Source organism: Elephas maximus, chromosome 5 (assembly GCF_024166365.1).
Source record: "Elephas maximus indicus isolate mEleMax1 chromosome 5, mEleMax1 primary haplotype, whole genome shotgun sequence".
Taxonomy (NCBI): Eukaryota; Metazoa; Chordata; class Mammalia; order Proboscidea; family Elephantidae; genus Elephas; species Elephas maximus.
The window spans coordinates 140,996,223-141,013,508 of NC_064823.1; the positions used below are offsets into that span (position 1 = coordinate 140,996,223).

The window sequence follows — 17,286 nt, forward strand, 5'->3', positions numbered from 1 at the left end:
CATTAGTCTAAGGAAATTTTAAAATATTTATGGTCTCAGTTGTCATGCCTTCAAAAATAAGATCAACAAACGGGAAAAATCCAGAGGAGGTCAACTATGATGATCCCACAGGAGAGAAAGCGACCACGTTAAACTGAAACCAAACCCATTGCCATAGAGTCAATTCTGACGATAGTGACCCTGTGGGAAAGAGTTAAACTCCCCCACAGGGTTTCTAAGGCTGTAATATTTATGGAACCAGATCGGCACATCTTTTTCCCATGGAGTGGATAGTGAGTTCGAACCACTGCGCCACCAGGGTTCCTTAGTGATAATGTTAGAAGAGTAGAATTCTACAAAGAGGAAATGCCCAACCAAGCTTGAATATATCAAAACTACGAAATCATTGCATAGAGCACAGACTTTTCCTCCAAATCCTTCAAACATGTGATGAAAGCAGGAATCACTTAAAGTTTGAGAAAAGTAAACTTGAAACACTGCCTCATGAGACAAATAATAAACACAAGAAACTTGTAACCCTGAGAAATGGTAAGGGGTGTGAATTAGAAATATGGAAATATAAAACTGCAAGCCACCTATCCAGGGGCTTTATAAATCCAGAGCTTACCTGAAAATCTCAAAAAAAAGGAAAAGGACTAACAAAAAGGTAATCCATGTTACAAAGTTTGTTCATCATAATTTGTGTTTTTTAGTCTTTCGGTCACTATAAGTTGAATCAACTCAACGGTAATGGGTTTGGTTTGGTTTCTGGATTGAACAGTGTTCTCCAAAAACATCTGTCATCTTGGATATGCCATGATTCCCAGATTTGTGTGACTATCATTTTGTGATCTGATGTGATTTTCCTATGTGCCATTGTTTTGTGATCTGATGTGATTTTCCTATGTGTTGTAAATCCTGCCTTTATAATGTTAATGAGGTGGGATTAGCGACAGTTATAATAATGAGGCAGGAATCAAGCCACAAGAATAGGTTTTGTCCAAAGCCAATCTCTTTTGAGATACAAAAGAGAGAATCAAGCAGACAGCAGAGAGAATGGGGACCTCATACCATCAAGAAGCAAGAGCCAGGAGAATAGCCTGTCTTTTGGACCTGGAGTCCCCGTGCTGAGAAGCTCCTAGTCCAGAGAAAGACTGATGACAAAGACCTTCCTCCAGAGCTGACAGAGAGAGAAAGGCTTCCCCTGGAGCTGATGCCCTGAATTTGGACTTCTAGCCTACTAGACTGTGAGAGAATAAACTTCTGTTTGCTGAAGCCATCCATTTGTGGTATTTCTGTTACAGCAGTAGTAGATGACTAAGACATTTGGTTTTTAGTCTTTTGGTGCGTATTTACCTTTAGTTTATCCACAATTCTAACAAATATGGAAATTTAATTTTTCAGTCTTCTCCAGACTTGGCTGAAAGACTCAGACAAGCTGGAAGTATTGAAAGCACTAGTCTGACAAAAACTAGGCAATTGAAAACAAACTAGTCAAAATCTAAAAATAATAATAAGAGTAATCTGAGGTCATTTAATGATAAGGAAGTCCTGTATTTCTTAATAGCATCAACATATGCATCACTATTCTATAAACCAGAAAACCAAACTCACTGCTGTAGAGTCGATTCCGACTCATAGCGACCCTATAGAACAGAGTAGAACTGCCTGATAGTTTCCAAGGAGCGCCTGGCAGATTCGCACTGCTGACCTCTTGGTTAGCAGCTGTAGCACTTAACCACTATGCCACCAGGGTTTCCCACTATTCTATAAAAAAAAAAAAAATTTACTATTCTATAAAAAAAATTCTATAGACAGGTATAAATATTGATTAAATTGGATCTTTCCAGGGGTGCTAAAATTATATTTTGCATTTCAACTTCCTAAGCTTAGAAATGTGCCATAACTTAAAAATGTTTTTATTGTTATTTGACATTGAAAATTACATAAGATGTCACACTTCGGTCATCTAAAGAATTCAAGTATGAATGCCTCTTACTTGGTGACAGCAGGTAAATAAGATATTAAGTAAATGCATGAAGGGATGGCAGACACCTAATGAGCCACTAAGGGCCACTAGGCTGTGTGAAGTAGGCTATAACTTTTGATATTAACATCCTGAAAAATGAGCACGATCATAGTCAACATGCCCCTTGGGACTGTTGAGCAGAGGATTCGGTAGTTAAGCATATAACCACTTGAGAAAGTACATTCAAAGTGCACTATCTGGGTTTTTCTATGTGTTACGTTCTTGTTGTTGCCATCCAGTCAGCTCCAACTTATGGCGACCTTATGTATGATAGAACAAAACATTGCCCAGTCCTATGCTATCTTCATGAGCATTGGTATGTTTGAGTCCATTGTTGTAGTCATTGTATCAATCCATCTCACTGATGGTTTCCCTAGTTTTCACTGACCCTCTATTTTACCAAATACAATGTCCTTTTCTAGTGATTGGTCTTTCCAGGTAACATGTTCAAAGTAAGTCAGCTGAAGTCTCATCACCCCAGCTTCTAAGGAGCATTCTGGTTTTATCTCTCCTAAGCTGATTTGTTCATTCTTTTGGCAGTCCATTGTATATTCAATATTTGTCACCATACCACAGTTTGAACACATCAATTCCTCTTCTGTCTTCCTTCTATTTTGTCCAGCTTTCACATGCACTGAGGCAACTGAAAAAACCATGGCTTGGCTTAGGCACACCTTAGTTATCAGAGTGGCACCTTTGCTTTTTAACACTTTAAAGAGGTCTTTTACAGCAAATATGCCCAATGCAATATGTCATTTGGTTTTTTGACTGCTGCTTCCATGGACGTTGTTTATTGATTCTAGTAGAATGGAACTGTTGACAACTTCAATTTATCATGGTGTTGTTTATCGGTACAGTGGCGAGGATTTTTTTTTTTCTTCACATTCAGGACTAATCCATACTGAAGACTATATATAGTCTTACACCATCATCAGTATGTGCTTCCAGCTCTCTTCATTTTCAGCAAGCACGGCTGTGTCATCTGTATATATCAGATTCTCTGCGGAGGGATAGGAAATACATAGGCTGCACCATGAATGCCTTTCTTATGGTATCACACTGTACTTTCCTTGTGCAAGCAGAGACCCTCAACCAAATTGCCCTGTGTTGTCTACTCTCAGATTTGCAAATCTTTTAACCAAGAAGTATTTTCCTACCCGATGATTTTACCAGTGGTTCTTTACGGAACTCACAGTGTGTGGAAATACTCTGTACTGGAAACACTTCACTTACTCCTCCAGATCCACTCTCTGCTCTGGGCCCCAGAAGGCTGCCCCCTGAAGCCCACCTGAATCAGATCCTCTTGTTCTCTGGCCTCTGACTAGAGGAGGCTACGAAAGACAGCAGCAAGAGATCATACAGTGAGAGGAGAGGAAGATTGGCATTTTATTCCCTGGTTTCCCCTCTGCTGGACCACTCGTTGAACGTGTCTTGTTTCTTTTCTCAATCAACTTTGTTGTTGTTGTTGTTAGCTGCCCTAAGTTGTTACCTAAACCATGGAGACCCATGTACAATGGAACAAAACACTGCCCAGTCCTGCACCATTCCCACAATTGGCTGCAGATTGGACTTTTGTGATCCATAGAATTTTCACTGGCTGATTTTCAGAACTACAGCGCCAGGCCTTTCTTCTTAGCCTGTGTTAGTCTGGAAGCTCTACTAAAGCCTGTTGTGCATCATAGCAACATGCAAGCCTCCAGGCACAGACAGGTGGTGGCTGAGCATGAGGTGCATTGGCTGGGTATCTCCCACATGGAAGGCAAGAATCCTACCACTGAGCTGCCACTGCCCCAATCAACTTTGTTGTTGTTAGGTGACGTGGAGTCAGTTCCAACTCACAGTGACACTATGTACAACAGAATGAAATGCTACCCCATCCTGCACCATTCTAACAATCATTACTATGTTTGAGCCCACTGTTGCAGTCACTGTGTCAATCCATCTCCTTGAAGGTTTTCTTCTTTTTAGCTGACCCTCTACCAATTTGATGACCTTCTCCAGGGTCTGGTCCCTCCGACTAACATCTCCAAAGTGCATGAGACAAGTCTTGCCATCCTTGCTTCTAAGCAGCATTCTGATTGTACCTCCTCCACGATGGATTTTTTCATTCTTCTGGCAGTCCATAGTATATTCAATATTCTTCCCCAACACCATAATTCAAAGGTATCAATTCTTCTTCGATCTCCCTTATTCACTGTCCAGCTTTCACATGCATACACCCAAGCCCATTGCCACTGAGTTGATTCTGACTTACAGCCACCTTATAGGATGCAGTAGACCTGCCCCACAGGGTTCCCAAGGAGCGCCTAGCGGATTTGAACTGCCAACCTTTTGGTTAGCAGCTATAACTCTCAACCACTATGCCACCACGGTTTCCACATGCATATGAGATGACTGAAAATTCCATGATTTGGGTCAGATGCACCTTAGTACTCAAAGTGACATCTTTGCTTTACTTCAACTTTACTGAATTATAATTTATATGGAGTAGTATCTCTTTTATTTGTACTGTTTGATGGGTTTTTATAAATGTATACACCTTGTGTAGCCACCACAACACTTAAAAAGAAAATGGGCAACCACTAGTCTGATTCCTGTTACTATAGATTAGCTTTACACTTATTAGAATTTAATACACATGGACTCATAGAGTATGATCTCTTTCGCTCAACATAATTATTTTGAGATTTATCCATGTTGTTGAATGTTACCAGTGATGTGTACCTTTTTACTGCTTTGTAGTATTCCACTGCATGCCTATCACACCAAAGACCATGTTGTTGTTGTGTGCCATTGCGTGAATTGGCTTATAGTGACCCTATATGACAGAGTAGAGCTGCCCTATAGGGTTCCCTAGGCTGTAATCTTTATGGAAGTAGATCACACCAGTTCTTTAGTCTCATGGAACCACTGATGGCTTCAAACCATCAACTTTTCTGTTAGCAGCCTGGTGCTTAACGATTGTGAAATCAGGGCTTCTCTCGAGTGGCCATAGTGCCTGTCACATAGCCCTCTCCTATAGCTAGAGTTCTCATCAGCTCCTTTATCTGTGTTGGTTTCCCACAAATCTGCCCCTACCTTTGTAAATAGCCTGTCCCTTAAATCCTTTATCATTGTGATTGTGTCCTCTGTCCCCTGCTGGGGTGCTGATTCATCATCACATAGAACACACAATAGTAAGCTTTTTATTCTCCAGAGAGATGAAAGTTTTTATAGGCATCATTCTGTCATCCTTCCTATGATCCTCTGTGGCAAATAAAAGTAGGAACCATCCCCATGGAGAAAAGAGAAACATCGATATCAAACTCTTTGCCTAAGGGAATTCATGAGACAATAAGTAGAAAAAGGGTGGGAGTAGTGGTATCTGGGACCCCTGAATTCTTAAACTGCTAGTGTCTTTTAAATTATTTTAAAATGGCTTATTTCTTCTGATTATAAAAGATTAAATGCTAAATGAATATTAGGAAAATGCAGAAAAGTGTAAAGAAAAAAAAAAAAAAAACTGTCCGTAACCTCATCATTCTGAGATAAACGTATTTCCTTCCAGTCTTTTTTTTTTTTTCCCCTGATAATACAAAATAAGCTGTTTTAAATAGAATTAGATTCCCAGAATAGTTTTGATTTCTGCCTTGTTACACCTGACTATATATTGTGAAGGAGCTCTGGTGGCACGGTTGTTAAGCTCTCAGCTGCTAACCAAAAGGTTGGTTGTTTGAGCCCACCAGCCACTCCATGGGAGAAACATGTGACAGTCTGCTTCCATAAAGATTACAGCCTTGGAAACCCTATGGGGCAGTTCTATTCTGCCCTATAGGGTTGCTATGGGTCAGAATTGACTCAACAGCAACAGGTTTTATATATCGTGAAGGGGCCCGTGTGGTCAGTGATTAAGAGCTTGGCTACTAATCAAAAGGTTGACAGTTCAAACCCACCAGTGGCTCTGTGGGGCAAAGTCCTGCTGATCTGCTCCTGTAAAGATTACAGCCTAGAGAACCCTGTGGGGCTGTTCTACTCTGTCACATGGGATCTCTATTTGTCAATAAACAACTCGATGACATCTAACAATAACAAGATATACTGTGAGAAGCCCCTGCGTGGTGCAAATACTTAACGTTCTCAGCTGCTAATTGAAAGGTTGGAGGTTTGAGTCCACCAAGAGGAGCGAGCCTCAGAAGGAAGAAGGCCTGGTGATCAACTTCCAATAAATTAGCCATTGAAAACCCTGTGGTGCACAGTTCTACTCTGATACACATGGAGTCGCTATGAGTTGGAAATGACCAGCATTTTCATTAAATATCATTTGAAAGCACTGTTCTTAATTGTATAACATATGTATTCAACTACTTCCCTATCATTTGTGATCTTCTGCTTTTAATAGGGATCTAAAGTTTGCAGAAAGCAAACCAAGGCTCAGTTCTCTCATTGGTCATTATGATGGTGTTTTTTGGCATTTAGAGCCAGCCTAGCTTCTAAACAGGTTTTAAAATCAAGGGATTTGACAATTGAGAGAAAGGTGCTTGACAGCTAATCGAGGCAAGGCATCATTTGGGGAATATTCACTGGGCCTAACAAGGAAAATAGCTGGCTTCTCAGTCTCCACCTCCAGGTAACTTCTAAAGCCTGCCCTGATAAGGTTCAATTAAGATGAGAAACATCAGGTAACTTTTCAGGGAGACCATAATTCCTGCAATAGCAAATGTCAAATATTGCCATTTTAGCTGTTCTGAATGACTGCCTTGTTATTTCCAAGGGTTCTAAGGGTAGTATTTGTCAATGGCAGTATCGGTGACTTTTCAAACTAATTAACTTTATATCAAAAAATAAAACAACTTAATTGTTTAACTGGTGGTGTATTAGACACCGTGGGAGGCATGGACCACTTCCTCTGGAAATAAATCTGATTCTTTCAGTCTCCCAATTTATTTCTCCAGGAACCATGTTATTGTCTTGTAAATGGTCCACCTCTCCCATTATTTCCTAAGTAGCAGTTAGACTGGGGAGAAAACAGTTACATTGATATATGAAGTTGGAGGCAGATGCCAAGCCAATTGATCTGGGTAGGTTAAATGGGAGAAAATACTTCTAACAATCAATAGAGGTGCTAATTTGGCTAATTGTTAGATAGTGTTTCTTTTTAAGTGAACGATTTTCTCAATTACTGTTTATCATGTTGATTTTTTTCCCCTGTGTTTATCAGCTTTAACTTTACTAAACCTTGTATGATATTACTTTCCAATGTGTCTTTGTGCCAAGGTTTTTCTTGCCAACCTGGTGACAAGTAGTTTTCCTGGATGTGATCTTATTATACAAAAAGCTCAGTTTGGACTTTTACCAAGATGTCTTCGGCAGAGGCAATTTTCTACCAATGATGTTTAAAACAAAAGCAAGCGTCCTCATCTAACTAGAGCTGATGGGCCAAGAAATAGAAGTTTAAGCATAGTATTTAAAGTTACAAGGGTAACCAACCAACAAACTAAAGATTAATATCTTCCTAATTAAAAAACTGGAAACAGGAAGGCAGAGGTAGTGGATAATGAATTTCTTATCCTTCCATAGGTGCAGGAGTTCAACAGATACTGTACACGACTGATAGATCAAAATATGGGCAACAGTGGATACAAGCAGAGGAAGTGAAGGAGAGCAATCAAGGGACAAGGTGGTAGACTTTTCTCCCCCCCTTTTTTTTTTAAATATATCCTTCTATTTAATAATTTCCATCACCCATCTGTCAATTTGCCATATTGTGGTGGCTTGCATGTTGCTATGATGCTGGAAGCTATGTCACCAGTATTTCAAATACCAGCAGGGTCATCCATGGTGGACAGATTTCAGCCAAGCTTCCAGACTAAGACAGACTAGGAAGGCCACTTGATAGAAAATTAGCCAATGAAAACTCTATGGGTCACAATAGAGTATTGTCTGATATACTGATGACAGATGAGCCCCCTACATTGGATGGCACTCAAAATACACAGTGTCAGCAACAATGGACTCGAGCATACCAACAATTGTGAAGATGGTGTGAGACCAGGCAACTTTTATTTCTTGCACATGGGGTGGCCATTAGTTGGAGCCAACTAAATGACAATTAACAACTTATGATAATTTAAAATACTAGTAATAGTAGTATAAACACAAAGTTTTTAGAAGTGTGGAAAGAATAATGAGAAGATACAAAGGAAAAGGGAATCTTAGAATCCTATAATGTAAGTGCTAAAAGGGACCTAGGAGAACTTAGTTCTACTCTATCCACTTACAAATGGCAAACTAGGAGACAGATGGTTGAATAATGGAGAGTATTGCAAACATTGAAACTCAAAAAGAACAAAGAAGAGTATATTTTATTTATATGCATAATATTTTCTTGTAATAATACTTCGAAAATTCTCCTTGCTACCTCACACCTCTAAGACATTTCACACCTGCTCACTAATGCCTGAAATTATTTTAGAAAGGCATTAAGCCTTTCATTCCAAAACGAAGAATACACCACGGAAAAATTTAGACATAAGCTCCGGGTTCGGATTGAATGATTTGACCTAAATCGGAACAAAGGTTTAAATGTCTGATATTCGAAGAGTACAAAACACTGAATGCTGAGAGAGAGGAAGTTCCATCAATATGAGCTCTAAAAGGGGAAGCCAAAGGCATTGGATACAAATACATTACATCTCAACTGTTTCCTGCTGGGTTCCCTGCTGCCCACTGTCTTTCTCCAGACTCCATGTTTCTTTCTATGCAATGGTCCATGATGTTATTGTTGTTTTTATGGATTAAGTCAGCATGAGGATTGGATTTTCAAACCGTTACTGTCAAATTTTGCCCGGATCTTTGGTGGATGTCACTGCTGGAGTTTTCACTCTCATATCATGGTAGTGAAATGATAAACTGGAACCAAAACATCAGCTGATGGCTAACTTGGAAGAGAATAACTTTTCAAGGATTTTCCCTGGGAAGTTGGACCTCACTGGTTAAGAAGAATTCATGCAAACATAGAGTCAAAAACAAATGCCTCCCTGAAAGCAATGTCTTGTCATTTTCTTCATGGTCTTTAGAGTCATCATCACCACTACCACTATACTTGTGTTGCTGTGTGACCTAGGACAACTTATTTCACTTCTCTGTGATGAGTCTCCTCATCCATAAAATGGGGATATTGAACTTTTCCTTACCCTCCACACAGAATTGTTGTTGTTGTTAGCTGCCATCGAGTCAATTCTGACTCAAAGTGACCCTACAGAACAGAGTAAAGCTGACCTATAGGGTTTCCTAGGCTATAACCTTTACAGGAGCAGATCACCAGGTCCTATCTCCCACAGAGCAACGTGTGGGTTTGAACTGCTCAACTTTCGGTTAGCAGCCGTGTGCTTAACCATTGTGCCACCAGATCTGCTTCCTCATAGTGTATGAGTATGTAAATGTGAAGAAATGAGGCAAAGACGCATGGGAAAGCCATCAGAAATCACTAAACATATACAGACATAATCAGAAATAAGTACAAGGCCATAGTTCCTTAAGCAGGAATCCCACAGAGCATTGCACGGAGTGCTATACCTCGTAGATATCCAACCGTGTTTGATTTTTATGTAGCTGAGAAAATGAGGCATCAGTGGTTCAGTGGGAGAATTCACACCTTCCATGCAGGAGACCTAGGCTTGATTCCTGGCCAATGCATCTCATGTGTTGTCACCACTGAGGAAAAGCATTCCAAAACTGAAGCCCTTGACATGGCTGGTATTTCTGGGTGGGGTCTGTGCCAAATCTCTCCTTGTCCTAAGTGACTCCATCTTGGATTTCTAAATGTAGCTTCTGTCATACAACGTAGCTTGTCACTTCTGTGAAACTTTCCACTGTATCCTGACCTAGATAAATGCAATTTTAGCTACCCTACTCTGTTAAAGGAAGAACTTGCCGTTAGAAATAGCCAAAGTTAGAAAAAGGTAATTCAAGACCTATATAGGTGTTAGACGTAGTGTTAAGTATGTGACTTCGGTGGTCAGCCGATTCTTAGGAAATGCCTCTTTAGCTTCCCATCAAAAAAAAATGTTTATCTAAACTGTGCCTGGGTCCTTACAAAGCCCTGTACTTTTCTATAACCTTGTTCTAACCCCCCTTCTAAGCCCTGTGAATTGTGTGTAAACAATCACAAATGTTTTAGCTGTACCCTTGCATGTGCATTTTTTTTCTTTATAAGCTTCTGTATCACTGCAGGCCCCTGAAGCACCTTGTTCAGACTATTCTGACACTGTGTCTTCCTTTTTAGAAAATGCTTTCTGCCATAATAGAAATCTCTGTTTTTAAACTTAAACAGACTTGTGATTTTTCCACTACAACACTACCCATCTGTCCGTGGAGGCTTGCGTATTGCTATGATGCTGGATAAATTTCAGTGGAGCTTTCAGACTAAGACAGACTAGAAGCAAAGCCTGGCAATCTATGTCCAAAAATCAGTCAATGAAAACTCTGTGGATCGCAACGGTCCACAACTGGTCATGGGGGTGGAGTCGGATTGAGCAGTGTTTCGTTCTCTTGTACATGGAGTCTTCATGAGTTCATGGCTGACTCGATGGCAGCTAACAACAACAGTAACTGAGAAAACAGAATAAAAATAGACAAAAATGTAAATGACAATGTAACTGATTCCATGAGGCAGCCTATGATTCGTGAGGGGTAAGGATAGTCTGTGCTATGATTTCAGAGGACTCTGGATGTTGATAGAGTCTCCGAAATAAACTGAGAAGGAAAAGAGACTTCAGGTGGGTCTTGAAGGACAGGCTGGATTTAGCTAGATACTGAAGAGAAAAGACAATCCAAGATTCAGGCAAAAAATAATTGATAAATTTATCCAGATAAAAAATTCATCAGATCTGGATAAAACATATCCAGATACGATTGTTTGGTAGCCCTTTACATACATTCTTTAATCTTCCTAAAAACTTCCTGAAGGGTAAACATAAACACAAATAAAAAAAAAAAAAAATGAACCTGTTGTTGTCGAGTTGATTCTGACTCATAACAACCCTATAGGACAGAGTAGAACTGCCCCATAAAGTTTCCAAGGAATGGCTGGTGGATTCGAACTGCTGACATTTTGGTTAGTAGCTGACCTCTTAACCACTGTGCCACCAGGTTTCCAAATACATTGGAGATTTATATTAATATTTATATATATTTCATGAACGTACCATGATTCAAAGAGGTTGAGCTGCCTGAGATCACACAACTAATCCTGGGGAGGCCTATGTGACTGACTCTAAAACTCATACTCTCAACTACATTGCAAAGTAGACATGCAGATGGTTTAGAAATTACAGAGCACCATTCACCTGACAGTGAGATGTTACTGAGCCTCAGTCCTGGCATCGTGGTAGAGATGCCACCTTGTGGCCCACACTCTATGAAAATGTATGTTTTTGTTGTTGTTAGTTACAATGAGTAAGCCCCAACTCAAAGCAACCTCATGTTCAAAGGGGTTGGACCATTGTGGTCCATAGAATTTTCTTTGTCTGATTTTTGGAAGTAGATCACCAGGCTTTTCTTCTTAGTTTTAATCTATTCAGCATCATAGCAACATGCAAGCCCCCACCGACAGACGGTTGATAGCTCTGTGTGAGAATCATTGGTCATGGAAATCAAACTTGGATTTCCTGCATGGAAGGCAAGAATCCTACCACTGAACCACCACAGACCTCATGTGAAAATGTGCATAAATTTGCTTAAAGACATAGTACATTACCTGCATTGTCACTCATTCGTTGCATACGCCAGGTTAAATTATTGGCTTTTCTACCTCCCCTTGGGTGCAGAGATGAAGCTAGAGTTGGGGACAAAGATAGAGAATGGGATGGACAGATAGGGTCCTGAACTAGGTAGACAAGCCTATGCGGATTACCCCAAGGGTGAAAAAGCTGTGATTTGCCCACCACAAGCTATGCTTCTTAAACCATTCCATGGAAGCAGTGCCTTTCAAGGCAGAGGAGAATGGACAGGGTGTCCAGGGCCTGGGGCTTCACCTGAAGCTACCCATGATGGGTTCAAAATTTCTTGGAGGATTTTGGTTTCATCACAAAAATTCAAATGAATTTTGCCTTATATTCCATAATATGCCTGTGCTTATGAATCCAACTAAAAATAAAATAATGTAAAATTAACATTTTAAGAACAACATTTAATACATATGGAACATTGATCAAGAACCAGGCACTGTTCTGTGCACTTCATTTTCATTGCCTTTTGTAATTCTCACAGCATGAGGATGAGACATGAGATAGCAAAATTATCGTCACCATCATCCCCATTTTACAGGTGGAGAAACTAAGGCTTAAAGAGGGTATTTACTTTGTCCAAGATCACTCAGATGATAGTGTGGGGGTCAAGGTTCAAACCCAAGCAGGTTGACTCCAGGGCCCACACACCCACTTTTCAGCTGTATATTTTAAGGCCCAATCAATATTTCTCCTCCTTCACAGATTCTCCCCAGGCCCCCTATAATGGGCTCGTGTCCTCTGAAGTCACAGCATTCACCACCCATACCCTCTCATCGATCATGCACTCCTTATAGTATTCAGTATATTATTCAATTTTTTATTGCAGCATGCTTATCTTGGGGCTTCTAGAACCCCCAGTTGGAAGGTCCCAAATTTGAGAAGGATGAATCTACAAGATTAGGACTGCCATGGAAACTTGTGGCACTGTATGATTTCGGCATGTGAACTGTGTGTGTATATATACACAAGTTATACTCTAAATCCCAAGCAATCATGAGACTGCTAGGATGAAGACTCCACTATCTAATTCAATTGGGTTGCACATACAAACAAACTTTACAAAGTTTCAGCAACTAGAAGTTATTATTATTATTTATAGAAGGTAAACTGTAAACAATAGAAACAGATAACTTACAAAAAACAGGAATAACCTGGATCAAAGAAGAATGAAGAACACCAAGGTCACACGATAACTAAGAGCCCAAGAGACAGAAAGGGCCACATGAACCAGAGACCTACATCATCCTGAGACCTGAAGAACTAGTTGGTGCCCGACCACAATCGATGACTGCCCTGATAGGGAGCACAACAGAGAACCCCTGAGGGAGCAGGAGATCAGTGGGATGCAGACCCCAAATTCTCACAAAAAGACCATACTTAATGGTCTGACTGAGACTAGAGGAATCCCGACGGTCATGGTCCCCAAACCTTCTGTTGGCCCAGGACAGGAACCACTCCCAAAGACAACTCATCAGACATGAAAGGGACTGGACAGTGGGTAGGAGAGAGTTGCTGATGAAGAGTGAGCTAATTATATAAGGTGGACACTTGAAAAAAAAAACAGGAATAGATTTGGGGTGAACTGGTCCCCTCCACTCCCACGAGTGCCACACTTAGGACTGTAGGAGAGGAACCTACTTATGTCTAAAAGGGTAGCCACTCCCCTTCCTAATTTACCCATGTCCATTTCTGTGTCCCTGGGCAGATACATCATGGACCAGGTGTCAGCAGGCATCTCTCTCTCTTTCTCAGCAGATGTGTCCCCAGCTCAGGTCTGGTGTGGTGTGGCTGTGTTCATTTTCTTTCTCTCTTTGTCTCTCCATGGCTTTTCTTGGCTGGTTCTGGTCCCTAGTACTTTCTGATCCAGCTCTCAACCATCAGCTTTGGGACAACCTTGGGCCAGTGCCAGAGTTAGGCTAGTATTACAACACCTCTCAAAGCAAAACCATTTTATTGGCAACCTCTGTACAGTGTATGGCCAAGCCTCTGCTCTGTTGGCAACCTTCCACCCAGAGGTACCCAGCTCCATTGTGAACCTCCTGCCAGGAGATGCCCAGCTCCACTCCATGGGTTGAATGCCCACCACCGCTGTCTGTCTTGTGGTTCTCCCTGCTCACTCCACTCTCGAAGTTTCCCTGCCACTAGACTTTGCTGTGCTTGCCATCATTTCTCTCAGTCTTCAGTGTTGCCAGCTCAGTGTTATAGCCCTTGGCCTACATTACAGCTCTTCTAGCAGCGTCCATGGGGCTACCAATGGGTTGGCCTAAGCTCAAGGCTCATAATTACTAAACAAGTGCTCTGACCCTGTGTTCACTACTAATTAGTTAGGAAATCTGGAGCAATTCAGTCAACCTCCAGTCAATTCACCTCACTTAATTTCAATTTTTTCTTCTGCCATATTATCTCTCCCGGTCCCTGCATTTAATGATTAGAAGAAGAAAATGAGTGCATATCACGTGAGAACACTTTGAATAAAAAAACACATTAGGTAGAGGGTTGAATTGCACTTATAAAAAGTACTGAGCCTCAATCAGGCTCCACGTTAGATGTTAGAGATTAGACCTAGAGATATTGAACAAGACCTAGTCTCTAACTTCAAAGAACTCCTAGCGAGCAAAGGAGACAAGGCGTGTTAACAAGTGTATTACAAAACAGTATGCATAATAAGAAGAACACATTCCAAGAGCAGAGAATGACGGGCTCTGCTAGGGGTTATCAAAGAAGACTTCATAGGGAGAAAAGGTGGGTGTCAGGATTTGTTTTATGAGAAAAAAAGAAACCAGAAACAAAAAGGAGGGTGATGAAAGATAAGACAAGAAATTAAATAAAAATGTCCAATTTAAACTTACCTAATTCAGTGTCAAGTTGCAATGTATTTGTTAATATTCAACTTCCTTTCTTTGAAACTTTAATCAAGTCCAAATGGACACTTGTGAGATTAAATCACCACCTACAAGGCCTTGATTTATCCAGAGAAAATGGAATATCTGAGCCTCCATCCCCTGCGAAGAGCAGACAAGCCAATTTTGCTTTTAAACAATCAACAGGTAGAGACATAACAAAGGTCGTATATTATGAGGCTGCAGATGGAAATTCAGCCCCAGCAGTTACATCGACACAGTTATTACTGGTATTACAGCCAAACCTCCTCATTCTGCTGACATTATTAACCAAGACAAACGTGGCCCTGCAGCTTTATTTCATAGGGTAGATCACCTATTAAACCAAGAACAATATCATTGTCTTTTGCAGCACTTCCAAAATTGCCTCCTGCCTCTAAGAGGTTTCCCAGGCTTTTTTTCCCCTTGCCATCAGGATAGACACCATTCATCTGAAGCGTGTTGCTGTCTGGTCAGGTTCTGTTTGGCACAGCTCAGTAGGTCCCTGTGATTCTCACTCAGGTGAAAGGCATGCAATAGTTGTGATCATTTGTGAAATCATCATCATGCTCTCTGGAAATATCACTTAGCTGCTGACAGAGGGAATCGGCCCCTTAAAAAGCCCCAAATTTCTCAGTGCATTTTTTTCTTCCTCTCATCAAAAATGCTTGCATCAGGATACATTGGTGAAATGTATCCCAGAATTTGTGAGCGATGCCTTCATCTGGAGGAAGAAATCAAGACTCAGAGTATGAGTGATCTTACCAAGGTTATACGGCTATATGTGCCTGTACAGAGACTAACACTGAGGCCAAAGAAACCTTTTTTCACCTATTTCTCTAAATAAAATGGCTGCTCTTTTTAAGTAGGAATGCAAGTAAGTGGTTGTTTGCTATATGGGTGAAACGTAAAATTCACACACCTTTATTGGTTTATGGATTGGGCCAGGAGTGGATTAACCAGTAAGCAAGGTACGGACGGATTTACACTAAGCAAGGTACACGAGTTTACTTGTGTTTACTTACGAATCTATAGTGCACAATTTCACATGGGTTTCAAAGATGTGGTGGAAGATAGGTGAATTGTGCACTACCGATTAGTAAGTAAGCACAAGTAAGCCTGTGTGTACCTTGCTTATTGGGTAATCTGTCTGTGGATTGGGCTGATATTTATATGGAGATTTCCTGTATTGAATTAAATCTGTTTTACTTCAATTATTTACTGGGTAAATGCAAATATCATTTCCACTCTCCATGTGCCTTGGATTTATTTCAATCTGATAACGCTGCCTTTTTGTCAAAGGGGGAACAAATCCCCCCTAAGCATCGATGCTCCTGGAATTGGCATCATTGACTGTTTTCATGGAGCCTAGGCGTACCATGTAATGATAAATAAAAATCACACAGAAATAATTATAGGAAGAACTCAACAGCATCCTCTGTTCTCTTATGCATGGTAACCTCAAAAGGCAGAGTCCAGCAAGAAGTTTAGGACAACCTAACCCTTAAGAAAGGGGAAATATCTTTTACATTATGTACATTTCCAAATGATCAAAGTAGTCCAGGGAGGGTTGCCATATGGCTTGGGCTTTTGCATGTCTTTTCTTGAATTTTCTTTTCTAATAAAACATACCAGCACGTCACTGTTGAACAACAAAAATAGCAGGACTTGATGTTCCTATGGAGTCAAGGTCAGGAGCTTGACCTACTGAGGGCCTCCGTGGGCTACCTCTCCCTTGGCCTCCACTCTCACGGCCAAGCTGGCTGACGGCAGACAAGCATGATGAGTAGAGGCAGAGGTCTGTGTCTCTGTGGTTCCTCTGGTCTGTGGGCAGTCGGACTGATCCAGGGCCAGACTTGGCTCCCCAGCTCTTTGCCTTTTGGCGACCGGCCACCTGGAGTCTGTTCAAATGAACAAGCTGCCTTTTCTTCCTACATATTGGTTTCTCCTCCATTTGAAAACAAACTCTTCCCCATCTGCTTGCTTCTAGGATCACCATAATTGCATAGAGGATGACTGGAGGCAACTCAATCTGAGGAAAACCCTGTTGATTCAAAGCATAGTCTCAATAAACATTTGTGTTTCATCGTTTTGCTAAATGGAGCCTGTGCGCAGCCAGCTTTTCTAATACAGGAGTGGAAATTAATAGGAGGCATATGAGGAGGAGGGAATGCATTGAACAACACTCCACCATGACCCCCTTTGCTTCTAAGAATCTTCTGCTGTCCAGTGGATCCATTATTTGATCTGGATCGTGTCCTCCCAACCCACAAAGCACCAAAGTAAATAATGCCAGAATGGGGCCCTAAAATTAATGTGACTGCCAAGAAAAGAGCCATTTTCCTGACTTCAAGTACTAAACGATGGCCCTGGATCTGAGTACTGAACTGGTCAACTCCCATAAAAAAGATCATTGCTTTAATACCAAACATTTACTTTCCGAAATGGTCACTGCCTGCCATGAAAGAAGCCACTCGAGTTTGTGCACAAATCTATGAGCAGAAAGCATCACTACAAGAGGACAAGTTTGTCCTTCACACATACCTTGGTTCAAGCCCCACCTCTAATACCTACTATTGGTGTGACCTTGAGCATGTCCTTTAATATCTCTCAGCCTCAGTATCTCATTTCT

General features: G+C 40.9%; 1 long non-coding RNA gene across 2 annotated transcripts in view; it reads right to left on the reverse strand.

Annotated features, from left to right (window-relative positions):
* LOC126077271 (uncharacterized) overlaps nucleotides 1-16,691 on the reverse strand; it is a 31,457-nt gene extending 14,766 nt beyond the window's left edge. Inside the window, exons 1-3 of one of the 2 annotated variants that reach the window (XR_007517696.1) lie at nucleotides 16,287-16,691; nucleotides 14,625-14,777; nucleotides 9,563-10,597 (exon numbers count right to left, since the gene is read on the reverse strand). This is a non-coding gene — a long non-coding RNA (uncharacterized LOC126077271). Of the gene's footprint in view, nucleotides 1-9,562; nucleotides 10,598-14,624; nucleotides 14,900-16,286 lie in introns of those variants that run through there. The other variant, XR_007517695.1, reaches the window with a different exon arrangement.
* Nucleotides 16,692-17,286: the final 595 nt, after the last annotated feature.